General features: G+C 54.5%; 1 protein-coding gene across 1 annotated transcript in view; it reads right to left on the bottom strand.

Annotated features, from left to right (window-relative positions):
• Positions 1–20330, bottom strand: part of CDH4 (cadherin 4) — a 494919-nt gene that overhangs the window by 313994 nt on the left and 160595 nt on the right. The window lies entirely within an intron of this gene.

The following is a 20330-nucleotide window of genomic DNA, read 5'->3' as shown; positions in this document are numbered from 1 at the left end:
CCATTTAGAGCCGTGCTGCAATTACAAAGCAGACCAGCATGTTGACAAGTCCTCGTCGGGTGGACCTGGCGGCCGGGAGACCCAGATGCTGGGCTTTGATGGATGCTGTTTGAGGATGAGTGTTTCAGGTTAGACTTCTGGCTGGAAAAATGAGGCTCTAAAAGACAAATTAACCCGCCAAAGGGCTGCCTTGTTGGCTGGCGTCTCATTTCCCCGAGGCTATTCTGGGAGGAATGGTGGAGAGTGCGGCTCAGAGAAGCACCCCAGCTGCTCAAAGGGCAACGTGGGACATGCTCCCTGGGGCTGTCTCCCCGAACTTTTGCTCCCATGACTTGGAGGCTGAAGCCTGTGCTTTTTGCCAGAGCAAAGGAGGCCTGGCTATGCAGGCCAGCTAAGGAACTGCAGACACTAACCCTGGCGCTCAGAGGACTTGCGGATGGTCTCACGGTCAAAAGCCGCTGGCCAGCCCATCCCCAGGTCTCTCCCCTCCTGTCTTCTGCCTCTCGCTCCAAGCCTCCCCACCCTCCAGGCCATAGAGTGACCAAAACGTCCCTTCTCCTGGGACGTCAGATGGGTCTAGGCCTCCTCTGTGTCTGTGTCTGGGGTGGGGGGGGGCCACACCCTCACTCCAGCCCCCTCCCCTGCCCCCAGCTCCAGGCTATATCCAGACACCTCTGGGACCCGCCTTCCTGGGGACCCACCGTTGCCTCAATGTCCCCAGGCACCAGCGTCCCAGCAAAGCCACCTGAGCACAAACAGCCAGACGCCAAGTTCCCCTGAGTTCTCCCCGGGGACCAAGACAGGATGTGGCAATTCCGTGGCGGAAGAGGCCTTAAGCCCGCCCCACCCCCACCCCCGTTCAGTCCTGTCCTCCCGGCCACACCCACGACCTAAGCAGACACCCGTCTGACCCAGCTGGCTCCCTGAGCTCAGAAGGCCACACCCTGAGGTAAAAGCCGGGGTTCTTAGTAAGGCTCACGGGCCCCGTGGGATGCGGGCCTGCCCGGCCTCCCCACCACCTTGTGCCCCTTCTCGAGGCGTCGACCCTCCTGCAAACAGGCCTGCCCCTGCCTCAGGGCCTTTGCACAGGCTGTTCCCCCTCAAGAAGGCCTGTCTCCTGTGCCTTCTGTCCCTCCTGCGGGGCCTTCCTGCAGGAGGCCCTCTCCGGATGCAGAGGTTCCCGAGCCCCCGTGGCATCTCCTGAGTGTCTCTTCCCTGGCCTGGCACTTTCACACTGATCTGCGCGTTGATTCAGGGAAGTATTTATGTGCGCCTCTCTCCTCTCGCCTGTGACCTCGCTGGGGGTGCGGCCAGTCCGCAGCTGAGCTCTGCACCCTCTCTGCCAGGCCGGCGGCGATGCTAGTTAACACGCTGGACAAGGAAATGAGTGGATCCAGCACACGCCGCGCGCCTTACGCCTACACCAGGCACCTCTCGGCAGAAACGAGAGGAAGAAGCGCTTGCGCCCTTCAAGCACCTGCAATATCCAGGAGAATAAAACCTGCATCTAGGAAGGCAGAGTCTCAGCTGAGGAAGCACGAGCTGAGCAGTTTATTTCAACACGGCTGAAGTCGGAACGACGGCCCGTGATGGCCTTTGTCTCCAGTAAACGGGGCATCTGAGCTGTGCGCTCACCTTCCCCCTGCCTCCGGATACGCTTCCTCCACTGGGGGAACCACAGGGCAGGTGAGGGGTCCCTGAGGGGCACCAGAACTTGTCCCCGGGACCGGAGAGGGACATCAGGTGAACACAACCCCTGAGGTCAGTCTCGCCAGCTGTACATCCCTGGACCCAAGGCCACCCCTGGCAGAGCAACGGGCTTGGCGCACACCTGCTGACGGGAGCCCTAAGTCTGCAGGAGTCCCGTGTGCAGGCCTGCGGCCCCTCCCTGACAGGGGGAGTTCCGGCTGAGACCGCGGGGTTGTGATCCATAAGAGCCACCAGAGACGCAGCCCAAGAGGGAGCCCGCCGGAGATGGAGTAGGAGAGTGGGTGGGTGTCCGTGTCACGCTGTCATTATATACAGCTCTCGAAAGGGGAGATCTTATGAGCTCATGGCTGCCAGGCACATCCCACGATGGAACAGGGGTGCTGACTTCAATTTTGAAGAACCCAATGCCTTTGCCAAAATCACCGAAATGAAGAGCGGTGTGCCAATTCATCTCAAGAAATGAAACCACCCTTTGGACAGGGATGCAATTCTTATTTCCTAGGGGAAACTGGTCTGCCTCCTCGTTTTTCAGGCTAAGTTCACTGCTGCCTGGCAGCCTTCTCTCAGCCCCGAGAGGAAGCGCAGACCACGCCAGGTTCTGTCTGATCAGAGCTGCTCTGAGAACGGATGAGGGAAAACAGGCACCAGGAGGCAGTGAGGGCGGGTGGTCAGGAGCTGGCTCCGCAGCCCAAGGACAAAGCGCTCAGCTTAACCTCTCTGTGCTTCAGGCGGACCGGGTCCTAACAGCCCCCTCCCAGGGCTGGTCTCACGGTCTGGCGCGAGTGGAGGCGACACCCTCCCAGGAGCGGGCCAAGCGGGTGCACCCAGACTTCGTGTGGCGGACTGCAGGCGAAGCCGGCTCCGGCTCCCAGGCTGCTCATCATCTGGTTGTGGTGACGAAAGAACAGAAGCCAAGGCTGCCAAGCATCCGAGGTGACAAATGGTGCTGACAAGGCCGCAGGCAGACTGGACAGCGATGGGGGACCCCGGATGCTCTTTGGGGCCAGAGGAGCACATCCTGCCCAGGGCTTCATGGAGGAGGGAGAGCTGAGTGGGTCGCAGGAGAGAGCAGAATCTCAGGGCAGATGGAGCACAGTTTCCAGAGGGAGTCGGAGGAGGGAGAGCTGAGCGGGTCGCAGGAGAGAGCAGAATCTCAGGGCAGATGGAGCACAGTTTCCAGAGGGAGTCGGAGGAGGGAGAGCTGAGCGGGTCGCAGGAGAGAGCAGAATCTCAGGGCAGATGGAGCACAGTTTCCAGAGGGAGTCGGAGGAGGGAGAGCTGAGCGGGTCGCAGGAAAGAGCAGAACCTCAGGGCAGATGGAGCACAGTTTCCAGAGGGAGTCGGAGGAGGGAGAGCTGAGCGGGTCGCAGGAAAGAGCAGAATCTCAGGGCAGATGGAGCACAGTTTCCAGAGGGAGTCAGAGGAGGGAGAGCTGAGCGGGTCGCAGGAGAGAGCAGAATCTCAGGGCAGATGGAGCACAGTTTCCAGAGGGAGTCGGAGGAGGGAGAGCTGAGTGGGTCGCAGGAAAGAGCAGAATCTCAGGGCAGATGGAGCACAGTTTCCAGAGGGAGTCACACGCGAGGGCAGGGATGTCACTGGAGAGGAGGCGGCAGAGGGGCCTGAGGGCAGCGCTGGTGCGACTGGTCACATCACTGGAGTCTGGAGGCCGCCCGGCCGGCCATTTCCTGGCTGTCCAAGCCCTGGGCCTCAGTCTCCCCATCTGTACAGTGGGGGTGATGGTGGCAGACGTATCTCACAGGGCAGTCAGAGGAGGTGTCCAGCCCGGGGTAAGTGCCGTGTCCATGGTGCTACTGCTGTCACCGTTTTCACAGCAACCACGTGAGCCGTGGTTCATCTCTGTGCGGAGACTGTGGTCAGGGCGACACACACATACCGTGACCAGCTGGGTCTGGGTCATGTGACGAACCTCCCATCCAATCACCCTGGGGCGGGGGGAAGTCAGCCATGTGACCTGGAGGCTCTGTGAGCAGAAGGGCAGGGCAGACCCAGAGCGGCCGCTGTGAGCAGGGCTGACTCCCGGGGGGGGGGGGGGCACCAGCCCCATCCCCCCTCTGGCAACAGGGTGCACAAGGGCCTCTGATGGGGGCCCATGCCCTCAACACAGATCGACTGTTTTCATGAGCATCTTCTGATGAATAAAAGAAATGCAAACTGGGAACCGACGTACACATGTATTTCGAGAAGTGCCGGTATGAGTGCACTTCACATCATTCTGCTGCCAGGCCTCTGATGATACCTGCATTTCTGGGGCCCTTCCAGAAGCAGTTCTTGGCTAATCCGCATGCTGCAGAACATGCGGCAGTGCAGAGAAATCAAGCAATTGGACTAAGCAGGAGTGACGGAGCCAGAGGGAGCAGAATTCCAAGGCTCAAAAGCAATGGGCACATTTTCCTGGAAAAAAAAATCGAGCTGCAGACCTTTTGGTCAGGACCAGCCAGCTGGATCTCGAGGGGGAGATGGAGAGAGAGACAGAAAGCCATGGGTGTGGATGGACCTGCAGAGAAGTCCTCTGGGAACCCCGCATGGGCGCCGTGCGTGAGCCATCTACTGTACTTGAAGAGCAGCTGCTGAAGCGGTTGGTTCCTGAGGAGGGAGCGCACCTGTTCTGATGCTCTTGTTTACACACAGAGATGCACAAAGAGCTGGAATGAGAGACAACTACAGCTTCTCTTGTCACGGCCCTTTCAGCACTGAATGAGCCCTTCAGGCTGCTGCCTGGGCCGGCACCCTTCGGCCTAGACCCGCGCTTCGGAAAGGTGCGCGGGGTGCCTCAGGGCCGCTGCGGTTTTTGCTTCCTCAGGCTCCGCACCCTCGAAGGCGGCCTGCTGCACCCATCTGAGCGGCTCCGTAACCACTGCGTACGGGCGCGGGCGGCAGAAGGGATGCAGGACGCGCCTCCTTTGGACGCGCCGAGGGCATCGGGCCGGGAATCTGACCGCCCCCGCAGGGTCGTGCTGGGATTGCGGGGTGTCCATGCCTGCGCGGCCCGTTTTGCAGCGCACATTCCCGGGGGACTGCGGGCTGAGGCTGCTCCACCCTTGGAGCCACGCGCCCTCTGCCGGGGGCCTCCTGGGCAGCACCCCCGCCTCCACCCACAGACTGCGGGAGCAGCCGGCCCCGCACCCTGGTGGGGCCCACCAACGGCCTCCAGCCCGGCCACGTCTCCGGGGGGCGGGCGCTCGGCTGAGGATGACGAGCGTGGAGATCTGACATTGCTGGGCCTGGGTTCGAGCCCAAGGGGCCACCACCTCGCCGTGATCTCAGGCCACGTTCCTCAGGCTGTGAGCCCTCGGGCTCCTCCATCTGGGGAGACACGCAGCTGCCTGGCCCGTGCCTCTCGCGGAAGTTGTCCGAGAACCGAGTAGAAAACTCAGGGTCAACGCCTACAACGAAGAGGGGCACGTGCGTGGCATCATCCTTGCTCTGCGAGCGCACGTGTGCGCCTAGCGTGTGGGGCCCCAACGCACAGCTGGATACAGAGGTGCAGAGCAGGGCCTGACGCCTGAAACGCGCACAGGAAGGTGCAGGAAGCAGAGACGTGGACTCACGCTCTGGCTCTCTGACTCTGAGGCAGGCGGTCAGACACAGACGCTCTCCTCCATCCCAGGGCACCGGCGGGGCAGCCGAGGGGTGTTGGCAGCTCGCCCGCTCCGCCCACCCAGCACCTGCTCCACCGCCAGAGGTGCTCATTTCCAGGAGTTCCTCTTCCTGGAAGGGCTCGGGTGGCCTCACTAAGGCTCTTCAGCAGAGGCTATAATTCTGCGTTTCTTGCTTGTCAGGCCCCGGAGCACCAGTGGTAGGAGAAGCTTCCTGGGGCAGAGGCAATGGCCCTGGACTGGCCCGCCACCCACCTCGGATCAGAAAACCTAAACAAAGCATTTGGACCACGGTGTTCAGACACTGGACACTAGGGCACACCGACCAGTGATCTGTGTAGAGGTGGCACACACAGGGGAGCCCCAGGAGTGCCCCAGGTCACTGTCTGAGGAGTCTCCAGGCACCAGAGGGGGGAAAAGGCAGAGCCCAGGGGTCCCCCGAGGAGAGATGGGCCAAGGGTCTGGGAGGGGAAAGGGCTCAGAGATAAAGAGGTTGGGCATGGGATGGATGCGGAGAGTGTGAGTGAGCCCCGGCCATCAGCAGAGGGCCCCCTTCAGCCTTCAGCTGAATTTCATCAGACGACACGTGAAAAGACGACCCTAGTCTAGCGGAACTGCCTGAACGCGTTAGAGAGAATAACCCGGGCAGTGGTTTGTGTTGCCACCAGCCAGCAGGCTAGGCTTCATAATTCATGGGAAAACTGAGCAGACAACTCAGGAAAAACCTGCCTCGGGAGCGGGAAACCTTAGCCTGGGCTGCACACTGCTCTAGTCCTGCCTCGTATGGCAGGAGAGGGGTCCCCAAGGACCAAACTGTTTCCGAGGAGCTTATCTGTGGCAGAACAAGGACCGAGGGTCGTGCTCGCTTCGGCAGCACATACACCAAAGCCGGACCGATACGGAGAAGATTAGCATGACCCCTGCGCAGGAATGACACACACAACTGTGAAGCGCCCATATTTAAAAAAAGCAAAAAAAGATCGAGGACATTAACAGGTATACAGAAATGCTCACTCCCACCAAAGCAAAATTCACAGTCTCTGGCATCCAAAAAATAAACTACCAGGCATACAAAGAAACAGGAAAATATGATCCATAATGAGGAGAAAAAGCGATTGATAAAAAAGATCGGACGGACAGAATCAGTGGACAAGAACATCAAAAAGTTTTTATAACTCTATCCTATACGTTCAAGAAAGGAGAGGAAAGATAAGCATGTCTCATATCAAACAAGCTTCTACAGATGAAAACTGCAGCATCTGAGACGGCAAATACATTGAATGGCAGTAATCATAGATTAGACACTGCAGGAGAAGACAAAATACTGAAATTGAAGGTATGCCAATAGAAAGTATCCAAAATGAAATACTCAGAGAAAAAGAATGAGAAAGAACAAAGAATCAGGGAGCTGTGGGACGACTTCAAGGGGCCTGACAGATTTGGGATGAGAACCTCCAAAGGAGCAGGGGGCGGGGAAAACATCTGAAGAAATAATGACGACTATTTTCCAAATTTGATCCAACTGCAAGTCCGAAGGTTCAAGAAGCTCAACAAAAGAGCCCCAAACGATATGCAAACCGGGCCACGGTGGGGGTGGGGGTATTATACGCACAATAACCAAGTTAAGGGAGTGGCTTTCCCGTTGGAAACACTGCAAGCCAAAAAGCTCTGGGGCCTTTTTTTTTTTTTTTCCTTTTCTTTTTGGTGGTGTGCTTAGCATGCACAAGTTCCTGGGCCAGGGACAGAACCCTCGCTACAGCAGTGACCTGAAACAGATGTGACAATGCCAGGTCCTTAATCTGTTAGGTCACTGGGGAACTCCCCTGGGGCCATACATTTTAAGTATTGGAAGAAAAAAACCCCACCAAACTTTCAACCTAGAATTCTATACCCAGCAAAAATATCTTTCAAAAAACAGTGAAATGAAGACGTTCTCAAAGCTGCGAGAACTCATCAGCAGTAGATGATGGCTGTTAAAAGAGGTCCTGCAGACCAAAGGAAAAGGCCGCCTGTTAGAAATCCGGATCCACACAGAGGAACGACAAGACACGGACGGCAAACAGAATAAACGGCTCTTCTAATTTTACTCTGTTAAATGGAAGATGAAGCACAGTTACCTCGGTTACTCGTCGATCACATCACCATAGTTTCTTGCTTCCACACCTGCTACGTTCTGGTCTTTGACCCCTGGACGGAGGACAGGAATGCACGCTCACTGCATATCCTCTGCACTCACTGCAGGCTACTTGTACGTCTGGCGGAAGGTAATGATGTGTACGTTACGTCACACCTGGATCATCTGCTGGACGGCAACCAGACTCAGCTCTGGGGACCCATCAACCACACTGCCGTGGATTTAACAGGCCCTCAAATTCACATGTGAAGCCCTAAGCCCCAGTGTGATGGTACTTGCAGATGAGACTTTGGGAGGTTACTGGGTTTAGATGAGGTCTTGAGGACACTGATGCCAACATGAGCCCTGTGATGGGATCAGTGTCCTTATAAGAGGAGGAAGAAACACCAGAGCCTCCTGTCTCCTCCCTGTGGGGACACAGCCAGAACGTGGCTGAAACAAAGAGGTGCAGTGCGATGTGCCAGTCCATGCAAATCTCTCTCCGAAATTCCAGCCCAAGTCTTCAACAGGTTTTGGAACAGGTGAGGGTAGATATGGAAAACTGATGAACTTGAAATCCTGTTTTACTTTTCTCAGAGACTATTTTTCAGAGAAGTTTTGGGTTCACAGCAGAATTGAGCTAAAGACAGAGATTTCCTCTGTCCCCCCTGCCCCCCCCCAAGCAGAGCCTCTCCCACCCCACAGGGGGCTCTAGTAAGAAGTGAGCAGCTGCACCAGCACGTGCTCTTCACAGACCCACAGCTTCCATCAGGGCTCCTCTTGGTGCTGTGCCTCCTGCGGGTTTGGACAAATGGGTCATGATGGGGATGCACTCAGGGTGACACTGCAGTGTCACGCAGAGTGGTTTCACGGCCCTCCCATCCTCTGTGCTCCAGCTGCTCATCCCCTGCACCTCTGTCTCCATAGTTTTGTCTTTTCCAGAGCGTCGCACAGTCAGAATCACGGTCTGTAGCCTTTTCAGATTGGCTGCTTTCACTCAGTGACAGGTGCTCAAGGTGCCTGTGTTTCAGGTGCCCGCACGGCTTGGCAGCTCATTCCTTTTTAGCACTGAGTTATATTCCACCCCAGGATGCACCAGTTTATTTGTCCATCACCTAGGGAACGATGTCCTGGTTGCCTTCGAGTTTCTGCTATAAACCTCCACGTGCAAGTGTGCATGTGGACATTAAGTTTCAACTCCTCTGGGTAAATACCAAGGCATATGTGACTGCTGGAAATCCTGCTTTTATATAAAAGACTTTTTCCAGAGTCAAGAGCATTTTGATGTAACTGTCCTCCCCGTAGCTTCCTTCTTTCTGAGGCCACCTGGACAAGGAAGGAACACAGTCCAGCACTGGGCTGCCCAACAGAACTTTCTTTGGTGATGGGAATGATGAGGTCTGCCCTGTTCACACAGTAGCCACGCATGGGACTTAGCACTTGAAATGTGGCTTGTGTGACTGAGGAGACAACCGCTCACGATATTGGACTTTGGTTATTAACTGAAATGTCTGCGGCCACGTGTGGGGATGAGATGAGTGCAGCGGGGTGCAGGCTTCGCCTGGGGTATGTGGCTTTCCCACCCCCTGGGCTCCTGGGCTCCCCCCCGCTCCCTGAAGCTCCGTCCTCATCTCCTCCGTCTCTTGGGACGCTGCCCCTGACACGCTCACCCGTCCTGCCACTGACTGGCAACTTCATCCCCCGTTCCTCAGGCATGGTTCTTGCAAACACCCATCACGGGCACAGCTGTCCGACCACTGTCCTCGCTCCTCCTCTTCCCAGCAGCTCAAGCACCTGCTTCCTCTCACCCTCCACTCGTAACACCGTGGAGCCTGGCCACGTCCTATCGTCACATGAAGCTACATCTGACAGAATCTGCGTTTGTGCAGAGCTGGTGCCGGGCGGGTGGGGTGAGGGGCCCCTCACCGCATGTGTCGCATTGTCCATCTTTGTGTGCATAAATGTGTATGTATAGACATGTCATGTCTTTGCTTAGAAAGTATACACACACACACACACACACACACACACCTCTATGTTTGGAGAATACATTAAGCACGTGTGTGCACACACACACACACACCTAACTCAACTGGGCAGCCAGTGAGTGTTCCGTAAATTTTCACTCCGACTTCCACCTTCCCAAGGATAGAAGCTAGAACTCAGGGCTCCCTGCTTTCCTGGGATTTCTCCTATTTTGAGGCCCAACACAGGACTGAAACTAACCAACATCTGTAGGATAAGAACTCAAAGAAACACCAATAAAATGTTAAAACTCAAGTCAAAATTATATCTAATGCGATTGGTCTCCAACTCTGAATAATATTCCAGCAAAGAACCATTAACCAGAATCAAGAAAGCACTTTGTTTGTCTGGCTGGCTGGCTGCTCCTGGGGCATGCAGGAGTTCAAGAGCCAAAGAGCGGACGTGCCACAGTGGCGACAGTGCTAGATCCCCAACCTACTGAGCCACCAGGGAACTCCATGCCCTTAGTTTTTATCTTGCTGTTACTAGCAGCGTGACTGCCCATCCAATGTACTAGTTGCTATTAGTATTATTGTTCCAGTGGTGACAACACCCAGACCCCTTCTATCATTAAGGCTCCCTCTTGCCCAAACCATGTTCAGTTCTGGGCCTGATTTCTGAGATAATCTGGAACTCCACCTTCTGCCACCATGCTGATGTGCACACAGACAAAGGAAGATGTCTGGCAAAGTCAGAACACCAAGACCTTGTGAATTTTATCTCACAAGTATTCACTTGCAGCTGTGATGCAAGTGCACATGCATTTAGACGCCCCCAAGGAGGCGGTAGGGAGTTTACCATGAGGCATGGAGCTCAGCCTCCGCCCCTGGGAGCCCACAGCTGTGGGGGCAGGAGAGGGGGCAGGAGGCCGGGGGGGGGGCGGGGAAGAGGGACGCAGGGCGGGAGCCCCTCCAGGGAGGGAGGTGAGGACTGGGCCGGGGGCAGCCTCGGGAGGCTCCAGTTCAGAACACCCGCATTTCCGGGCAAAGCGTCTTTTTGATGAAAGTCAATTTCAGGTCTGGGCATCTGAAGGCAGCTGAGTCCGAGGAAGGCTTGGAGGTGGGAGTACAGGGCACGTCTCAATTTCATCCCTGTGGTTCCACCGAGTTTTCTCTCCAGATATGAAGTCAGCTGACAAAAGCACCTGCTCACGAGCGCTTTTGAGTCCTGTGCTCAAAGTCATCAGGAAGAAGAAGGGGCCTGTGATCTGCGACTTCAGAGCACACAGACCCCCTTGGTGGTTCCGGGCAGCGAAGGTCCCAGCAGCTTGTACACTGCAGGCTTCTCGGGGAAAGCGCGCCATGAATTGTGTAGGGTTGCTACAGTCAAAAGGCATCACAAATCGAAAGGGAAAGGGAAGATACTGCTTGTGCTTTATTTGCCTCGGGAATTTTAATAGTTTGAGATGCTGGAAATAAATTATATGCGGAAGCAGGTTTCTGAAAGGACAAGGAAAAGCCCTCAGTTTACAACCAAACCCTGCAGCTTGCTCTCCTGGTGTCATGTTCTGAAATGCTCAAGAACGCTGCAGACCCATCCAAGGCAGAAACGGCAGGCTGCTCTGGCGTCTTTGCTGGGAGCATCTGCCACAGCAGGAATTTTCTTAATAGAACATATAAAAATGCCCCAGGCACTATCAAAAAAAGTAAAAAGAAAAAAAAAAGAGAAGGTATTTCCAAAAAAGAGAATGTTGAAAGCAATTGTAATTATGTTTAAAGAGAGGGTTTGATTGCTTCACTGAGTCGCCCAGGGCACAACGATGATAAAACTCATCCCTCCCCAGCCTTAGGCAAGAGAAGCCTTCTTAATAATCTAAAATATTGCCGTCTCCTCCCGACCCTGTGAACCGACGGTATCTCCAACCCCGAAGGCACTGCGTTTCTTCCTATCAAGGAGCAACAACAACACACTCTTCCACTACAAAAGCACATCTCCCAGAATGGTTGTTCCCTAAAGATCCAGAAATCGAGGAAGTTTAAAACTCATTCTCTGTGACCCTCAGCCAAACAGAGAACCCACAGGGCCCAATATTCTGTGGTGTTTTTTACAACGGAATCCAGAAGACGCACCATAAAACACAAGCTGGTGGACAGCAAAAGGGGTGAGGAAAAAAGATACCAGTACACAGCCATGCATTCAAAGAGCACCTCCCAATCCCTGCTGTGTCTTCCCCGACACGTCTGTAAAAAGGGTGTGTGTGTCCCCGACACGTATGTAAAAAGAGGGGAGTGTGTGTGTGTCCTTGACACATATGTAAAAACAGGTATGTGTGTTCCTGTCATGTATGTAGAAAGCAGTGTCTGAGTGTCCCTGACACGCATGTAGAAAGCAGTGTGTGTGTGTGTGTGTGTGTGTGTGTGTGCGCGCGCGAGCGCTCTCGCCTGTGTCGGCCACCTCGTGCTCGCTGCCATATTAAAGTCGCTTTAACAAAGCCACACCGGCACGTTGGCCTTTCCCCCCATGGAGTATTTTATTACAAGTGCACAGAACCGAGAACTATAAGCAATCTGCGAAATGAACCAGAAATTCAACTTTCTGCTTATGAGTTAAATTACGGTGCCTGTTGGTTAAAACGTGAGCTCCAAAGCAGGTCCTTTCTGGAAAGAAAGCCTTAGATGGGAGAAGACGACGTGCTGGCTGAGATAAGGCAGGGGACAGGTGCTCATCACAGGAGAGTCCCACAAGCGCTCTGGCCACAGCCCGGGGACGGGGCCCAGCCAGATGTGTGCCGCAGACGCCTACAGACGCCACAGAGCCCCCCGCTCAATGTCGAGAGGAGCTGTCAGCCTGCTGGTGAGCAAGCCGCTGTTAAAGATTCAGTTGTATAAACTCACTACTAATACAGCATATTAGAAACAGAGGCTCCCGTCACTTACGATGGAGCCTGAGGGAGGACAACGTGAGAAAAAGAATGTAAGTACGTACATGTGACTGGGTCTCTTTGCTGTACAGTAGAAAACAGAACACTGTAAACCAGCTATAACGGAAAAAATAAAAATCATAAAAAAATTAAAAAAAAAAACAAACCCAGAGGCAATGAGAGGTTCCCTGGTGGCTCAGAGAGTTAAGGGTCTGGTGTTGTCACTGCCATCGCTTGGGTCACTGCTGTGGCATGGGTTCAATCCCCGGTCCGGGAACTTGGACATGCTTTGAGTGGGGCCAAAAATAAAGTAAAATAAAATAAAGTAGAAACAGGCAACGGACACTCGAAATGTCTCATTTCCGATAATGTTGCTACTTTTTACTGGCCTCTGTGCTACTGAGGTTATTTTGATCAATTAGCCCCAAAGCGAGAAATACCACATGCAGATGTGCTATTTTCCTGTCTTCTCAATTCCCAGGACGTCATGCTGTAACCTGAGACGGACAGGATGACACGCCCAGAAAGTGCAAAGAGCAGGAGCCTCGGCTCTCCCCTCTCCTGCCCAAGAGACCAGGCCTGCGGTCAACCCTGTCCCAGCACACTGCGGGCACAGCGCACCAATTTTCTCTCGTGCTTTCTAACTGGAGCAGCATTAAGTGGAGGGAAATTTCTGCAGGCAATCCACTTTCACAAGAAACTAGCTAAGTCTCTTTTTGTAGCAAAAGGGGAAGAGAGAATTCCTATTTCAGCGCAAAGCAGAGGTGTATTTAACTCTGCTTACCGGGAAAATAGAAGCTGGCAGAACTGTTGCTCAAGACATTTCATCAGTAAGTGTTGTAGACTTAACAGAACAAAGCACAACAAATTCCTCGAATGACGATGGCTTCCTGGAAAGAGAAGAAGTCCTGACTACTTCAACAAGTATCCAAACAATTCCGAGGCTCGAGCTGTGGAACAGGGGCCTGGGCCTGCTGCCTGGGGAGAGGGCTGGCCTTATAGGCTCCCGGGAGGGGAGCCCTTGGCCCTGGAATGTCCTGCCTGACAGGAGTCTCTTTGCCTGGGGACCCTGCACTGGCCGGGGGTGGGGGTGGGGGCTGGAGAGGAGGTCGGCCACCTGGCAGGCGGTCGAGTGTGCCCAGGTGATGGGGCCCACATCCGGGTGCAGGACCCCGAGCGGGCACCATTCCGTGCCAGACTCTGATGCTGGGAGAACAGCCTGTGCTGCCTCTGCCGGAGGAACCAAGGGAGGCCCAGGCTCCCTCCCGACTCTGCCCGCGAGTCTCTTCCTGGGCTAACTTTAACCTGTGCCCTTTCAAGGTCGGACGCCATAAGCACGCGTAGAACACCGAATCCTGTGAGCGCCGCTAGCAAATTATCACAGCCGAGGGGAGTCCTCAAACTGCCGGTGGTGTCTGGAGTGTGGGTGGCCCTTCGTGACACTGTCCTCGGTGCCGTCGCTGCCGCCGACTCCACACAGGCCACACACAGGACAGACTGAGGGGGCAGGCTCTGCTGGAGGAGAGTCACAGACACGACACACCCCGTTCTCAGTGGGGTGACAGTGTGCAGAATCGGTCAATCGGTCAATGGCAGTGCCAACAGCGAGGGCAGGGGTGTTATTTGCCATCCATTCTTATCATAGTCAAGATGTGTTTCAGAGAACTGGCCACAGACTCCCGAGAGAATTGAAAGGGTTCAGAAGCAAGAGATCATAGTGGAATCTTTCAAAAAGAACCAACTGGAAAGGAAACCTGGTAGTTAGTACGTGTTGAACACATCTTAGCGGAGGTAAAATGCGTAGGACACCCTTTATTGGTTTTTATTGGTTTGACTGGGGTGCACTGGTGGTGGTTTGGCGTATTTGTAATGAGACTGTGACCTCGGTAACACACGGTGACCCTTCCCCGAGGCCAGTTTCCTCATCATGAATGATACAGACGTCCCCCTGCCCACAGGCGATTTGTGGGATGAACAGAAATGATGCCGCCGTGATCTACTGTAGAAGCAGGTGCGGCGCGAGCACTCACAGAATGGCCAGTACTGTTCAAATCATGGAGACGGCTTTGCTCCGGTGAACAAAGTGGGGAGAGATGGGAATTTTGAGCTGGATAAACTTGTCCAGCCATGAGTTAGAGACAAGTTGGACTGATGATGGTTAGTCCTCCGAGCCCCGCCTCTTCGACAGGATTAGTCTTCAGCTCCTGGTCACTGTAACGGGGCGGCGGCAATCCCTTCCTTGGGAAGCAAACCGTCGGTCCTGGCTGGCGGTCAGGCCGGGACGTGGTCACGTCCACGCAGCTCCTTTTTTGGTGAGCACTTTTGTTGGCTCTCTTATTAAAACTGCGATGTAACCTTTTCCTTCTTAGCCTTATCTTAAAAGAAAAAGAAAGAGCATGAGGAGGAACTGTTACCTAATAGGACTGCAGCAGAATCAACTATTTTGGTAAAGATAATCCAGCTGTGTTCACACGTTGTCAAACATCTGGAGAGAAGCTTTAAGAAAATCACTTGAATCAAACCATCTGACGTCTGGCTCTCCATGAATACAAACGCGGCTTGGTTCTTTGTAAATACTGCTTAGATCTTTGCATCTCAGCCGGCTGCAGGGGTGCAGGGGGAACAGAGCGAGAACTAAGTGGAAATTCCCACCTCCTCTGCGGACAGGTGCACGTTACATGCCCGCCGCACGCGGAGCTGAATGTGATGCACCCTCGAAATTAAAGGCCGTCCCAGGGGAAGATCTGATCCTGTTTCCTCACCATCCCACATGAGAGGCTCTTCTCATCAATGAACGCATGCAGGCAAAGTCACCTGAACACTGCAGGACACAGGGAAGTCAACATTTGCTAAAAAAAAAAGAAAAAAAAGGGAAAAGAAAAAGGCCGTATTTTAAAATATGGCCTTGAGAATCTATGATTCTGGTTTGTACTTTCAAATGATTCCCTAAGGTCAAAACTGAAAGTAACCTTTGCAAGCAGGAGACTTGCTCACAGGTGTAAAAAGAATTGACAAAAACAAAAACCAGGAGATACATCTTCGAAATTAAAGTACAGCCATTTAACTTCATACTGACAACAGTTCAAAAAAAAACGTTCACACGGATGCAACTCCTTCAGATGCACGTAGCTGTCTCGGGGTAAAATCAATACGCACTTAGGATTTACAGAGAGGTGCCCCGTGCCACCTGTCAGGCTGCGGCTCCCTGCGCAGGGGCCTGATCACTTTTACGGGGATGAAGGGAAACCTTCGTCAGCATCCGAGTCGGTGCACTTGGCTGCGAAGCACGTGACATGTCTGCACCGAGAGGGCCGACAGCGGCGCTTCCACAACCACCCACCTGTCCCTCCCACTGTCACAGCTCCTTGGAAAGTTTCTTTTCTTGGACACACCATTCCAACGGCAATTCCACTCTTCCTGAACGCTCGGATAGAAACGGGAGAGCTGCAGGTTAGCTGTTCTCATGTAATCCAAACGCAGACGCTCCTACAAACTCTCTGGCAGACCCTTCCTCATCCCCGAGGGGCAGGAAAACACACAACACACTGTCCCCTTCTAGCTTTCTTGATGCCGGATCAAAGTCGCCGCCGACAGTCACTTGGGATGTTCAAACGCATCTTCCAAACGTGTAGGCATATAAAGCGCCCACACACTCGGAGGGCCTGTGCACACTTGCAGGGCCTGCTTAACAAAGGATCCAAATCTGACGTTTTCAGGCTCTTAGCTTATTAAACACGCAGAATGTAAAATGCATGACCTGGATAAAAGAGCCATTCTTCTCACTGAGCTCCTGGATTTGAAGCCGGCTTCTTTGTTCTCAGCGAAAATTAGTTTGGTAACAGCTGCGAGTCCACAGCGAGTGGCAGGCCCCATCCCTCCAGTGCCAGCAGATACTGGCACGAGTGTCCACTCCGGCTGTGGGGGTGGCTCACGGAGCAGGAAGATTGAACTGCCTCTCACCCGGGACAGCAAATGCGTCCAAGGTAGTTACCGGCGGTTAATAAAGCCGGATCCCAGACCTCGTGGTCCAGCTGGCTGCTCTCACCCGACTCCAAGACCCAGGGAAGCCATTTGTGTCCAAAACTGCCCAAATCAATTAACCTTCTCCGGTAGAGTATTCCCCACTCAGGGACAAAACGCTGTGTGCGGAGGCAAGAGGAGGTCTTGGCCAGGCCCTCAGGGCCAGCGATAAACCAGCACGTTCTGATCAACATCCCAACACTGGATGGCAGCTTCTTAACTAGGTTACGGGGCAGCATCGACGACTCTCCCACAACCTGCAAGTGGCCAGGAACACACTCTAAGCAGCTGCTCTTCACATTCAATCGGGATCCCAAGCGGAGCTTCGTAAGACCCCACACACCTTAGACCTGGAAACTCACCTACTGGGACCTTCCAAGAAGTGACATCCTGGGACTCATTTCATACTGCTCGGCTGTCTCTCTGCAGCAAGGCCAACGCCATCCTCTGGCACTTTCTTCCCAACGCCACTCAGGGCCCCCACATACCAAGTGTCCCAGCTCTGGTGGAGCCACTGACTCTGCTACCTTAACCACAGGCTCACGAGCACAGTGCATGAGGATGGAAACTCACACTAAGGGAAGGGCCACTTGCCATGGGCCTCAAGTCGGAAAGGCTCAAGTTCAAACCCTCCCTTCGTCCCTTCCCTGTTAACTAAGATGACAACAGCGGTCCCCCAGCTGGACCAAACTTTAGGCAAGCTTCCTCCTTTCTATGGTCCCCTGACCTCCCTTTTCTTAGAGCATCTACTTTAGAGAAGCTGTTACTGTAAATTCTTCCTCTGTCCCTCTGAGACGTGCATCTTCTGGCACTTTCTTCCCAACGCCAATCAGGGCCCCCATATACCAAGTGAGACGGGAAGGACTTTGCCAAGGACCTGAAAGGAAGCACAAAAGCAGACGGGCCCTCTACCAGGTCTCTGAGGAGGAGGGAGTCTAACCTCCACGGGGACGGTCAGCAAACCCAGACGGTCTCCTCACAGTGACCCCCTCCCCGGGTGCCCTCCAGGAGCCCCGCAGGCTCAGCCCTGAAAATCCCCTGCCACCCCCCTTCCCCCGTTTCAGCAGAGTTCAGTTCAAATCTCCCTCCTCCATCACAAGAGTCCTTTATTTTTTCCATTTAAAAAACGTTTACCGAAGTGGAGTTGGTTTACAATGCTGTGTTAATTTCTGACGCAGAGCAAAGTGGTTCCGTTACACATGCCCCACATCCATTCGTTTTCAGGCGCCCCCCCCGCCCCCCTAGGTTATCACAGGAGACCGAGCAGAGCTTCTCTGTGCTACACCCACAGGGCCCCGCTGACCAGCCATTCCGCACCCAATCACGTGAGAGCCAGGCCCAAAGTCCCGGTCCATCCTCCCCCCACCTGCCCCTTTGACAACCACGAGTTTGTTCTCAAAGTCGCGAGTCTGTTTCTCTTTTATAAATAAGTCCGCGTGTGCCACTTCTTTAAGATTCCACTCCTGAGGGACCTCATCCGCTGTCTGTCTCCGTCTGTCTGACCTTCTTCCCGTGGTATGACAATCTCTAGGTCCGCGCGTGTGGCTGCAGACGCCTTATTTCCTTCCTCCTGGCCGGGGACTCCGCCGTTGGGCGTGTGTACCACGTCTCCCTTATCCCTTCCTCGGCGGAGAGACAGTGGGTGCTTCTGTGTTTGGCTGTTGTAAACAGTGCTGCTATGAACATGCAGGTGCACGTATCTTCCTGAATTCTGGTTTTCTCTTTAAACGCCCGAGAGTGGGACTGCTGGATCATGTGGTAACTCTAGTTTTAGCTTTCTGAGGAATGTCCACACTGCTCTCCACGGTGGCTGCACCCACTTACACTGCCACCAAAAGTGCAGGAGGGTTCCCTGTTCTTTGCCCCTCTCCAGCACCTGCTACGTGCAGACTTTCTGATGACGGCCATTCGGACGGGGGTGAGGTGGTAGCTCACTGAGTTTTGGTGTGCACGTCTCTAACGGTTAGCGATGGCGAGCAGCTTTTCATGTGCCTTTTGGTCCTTCGTGTGTCCTCTCTGGAGGAAGGTCTCTTTAGATGTACTGCCCGTTTTCTGATTGGGTGGTTTGCGTTTTTCATATCGAGCTGTGTGAGTTGTTCGTGTATCTTGGAGATTAATCCCTCGCTGGTCGCTTTGTTTGCAAAGACGTTCCTCTACCCCGCGGGCTGTCGCTGCTTCCACGAGAGCCTTGGATGCGGTCTCCCTGGCCTGCTTCACTCTCCCGGGGCAGTTTCCCTTTGGCAGTTTGGGTGGCTCCGAGAGGATGGGACTCGTCACTGAACCCCCAGAGTCCTCACCCGGGACCCCAGGTCTGCCTCGCCGCAGCCTGTCTTTGCTTCTGACTCCTGATCTGTGCCCTGGACGAGAGTCCACGTGAAGCACGGTGGGGACAGTCTTGATAAGGATTCTGCGCATACTGCTGGGGCCAAGGCAGAGTTGCAGGCATCTCGGAGAAGTCCCACTGGCTTAGAACACGGGACGTGCTCGCTGCGGTCTCACTGGGTTGAATTCGGTTCTTGGTATCTAGCGGACGCTCTTCCAGCACAGGCCTCGTTCAGACTTCCTCTGTTGCTGTTACGCTGGCGCCTCCCTCCCCCCCGGGAAATCTCACTCTCCCACGGCCTCCGCTGCAGACTCCTGCCCCATCACTGTGGTGCCAACGGTCTGCTTCCCTGCTCACTGGCAGGGTTTTACTAAAAACAATCCGGAACGCCACCCGAGGAAGGGCAGATGCTGGTAAAGAGACCTGTTTGGCTCTGGGTGTGTGAAAGGGTAGCCCGATGGCAAGGATAGAGGATGGAGCAGAGGCAGGGGTCCTGGTAGGCGTGGGCTCACTTCAGGAAGGCCGGTCGGCAGGATGCAGGGGCCCGTGGGATACGGGAGGGAGAGATGGAGGGCCCCCGATGCACCCAGGTGTGCCGCCCCCCGGTGGAGGGAGAGGAATGAGCGTGGGCTCAGAAGGGAGAAGGTGGGGAGGAGGCAGATTCTCTGGGAGTTGGTAGGACATCTATTGCTGGTTTATTGAAGGTAATCGTAATACATTCAGAATAAAGAAGCAGAGAAAGATGAAGGCATCCTTCGGATCAGGACTGCTGGGTCCGCGGACGAAATAAAGAGGTAAGAATACATTTTACTAAGAACTCAACTGCTGGCATACGCACGGGTCCCCAGTCCTTCCCCTGGATGCAAAGGAAACCCCGGTCACGCTTGCAGCCAGGCAGGATCTTTGTGTGTTACTGTGCAGGACTCAGAGAGTGGGGTCTGAGTCGCTGAGTTCTCAGGGGTTTCATGAGGACTCGGGGGAAGTGAAGGCAGGGTTTCTGCCAGAGGTTCTAACTTGTAACAAGACTTGGGAAAGGCCGAAAGCGAAGAAGAGCCTTTCATTTGCTGGCCTTGCAAAGCCACGGCACGTCCGAGTCCTGGGTGAGTCTCGGATTTATTCCTTAATCCTCGACAGTTTTCTTGTCAAAAACCCTCATGGTGACTTGGTAATTTCAAGTCATGTGAGCGCCACGCCGGAGCCTCAACCAGGAGTACCAGCAGCAGCCATTCTTGTGTCACCTCAATTTTTAATGGCGTCTTAATTTTGCATGGACGTCGCCACTGGGCTGGCGCTGTCTCCTTGGCCCCGGGAGCTCTGGGCAGCAAAGTGCTGAGTAATCCGCTGTCACCGCGTGCCAGCCAAGTGGAAAGAGAGTCTGTGCGCATCCAGTCAGATCCCTCTGCACACAGCTCGTGTCTCGGGCGGGGACGATTCCAGGTCAGCGCACAGGTTAAGTGAACAACCTCACAGATGCAGAAATGACACGGGAGGACAAGACACCAATTCCAGGGAGCAGGAGTTTAGGGGAAAAGTAATCAAGCCCCCACCCCGCCGTGCCCGCCTCTCATGGGGCCTCCGCCTTTCCCGGGCCTCTGCACTGGCCTCCGGAGCGCCTCCCCTCTGCCTGGAGTCAGTGGCTCCCGGGGGTGCGTTTGGGAAGAT

This window comes from Sus scrofa, chromosome 17 (genome assembly GCF_000003025.6).
Source record: "Sus scrofa isolate TJ Tabasco breed Duroc chromosome 17, Sscrofa11.1, whole genome shotgun sequence".
NCBI lineage: Eukaryota > Metazoa > Chordata > Mammalia > Artiodactyla > Suidae > Sus > Sus scrofa.
This window is presented reverse-complemented; position numbering and strand designations above follow the sequence as displayed.